This window comes from Gavialis gangeticus, unplaced genomic scaffold, assembly GCF_001723915.1.
Source record: "Gavialis gangeticus isolate Ggan-Ray unplaced genomic scaffold, GavGan_comp1, whole genome shotgun sequence".
NCBI classification, from domain to species: Eukaryota; Metazoa; Chordata; order Crocodylia; family Gavialidae; genus Gavialis; species Gavialis gangeticus.
The window spans coordinates 32699583-32700205 of record NW_017729006.1 but is presented as its reverse complement, the minus strand read 5'-3'; positions in this window follow the sequence as shown (position 1 = coordinate 32700205).

Sequence of the window (623 nt, the reverse complement as noted above, 5' to 3'; positions counted from 1 at the left end):
GGGTGTTTTTTTTTTTTTTTTTTTTTTTTTTAAGTGCCAGAATGCTGGGGCTGGGCATCCATTGATGAGGTTGGGAGAGCAGGCAGGGGATGGGGCCTGTTCGATTTGGAGACTCGGCCGAATCGATTCGGGACAGTGATTCAAATCACTGAATCGAATCATTGGCCCCAAATCGGCTGAATCCAACTCCAAAGTGAATACTAGACGCTTTGCACAGGCCTACTTGCTATCTGCAATTTAGAAGAAGTGCTGGCTTTATAAGCTATTTCTTATAAGCATGATCTTACAAGAAATATATATATAAGAAATAATCATTTCTCATGAGGTTGTGCAATACTAACTTGGCAGTTCCTTCTGAGATGGTCCTTTACAGCAGTAGAAAACTAAGAGCTTAGGCTTAGATCAAGAGCTTCAGTTGGCTCACTGCGTTGTCGGGCTGTCCTTGAAAGAAGAAAAGAGCAGGATCTCTGGTTATCCTTCTTAAGTGGATCATTCCATGAGTAGCAGATATTAAAAGATGGATCCTAATTTACATTAGACCTTTTGTTTTTTGCTAGCCTCTATGGTTTTTTTAGTTATGATTTTCCATTTAATATCATGAATTCACTCCTCAGCTGCTCTCC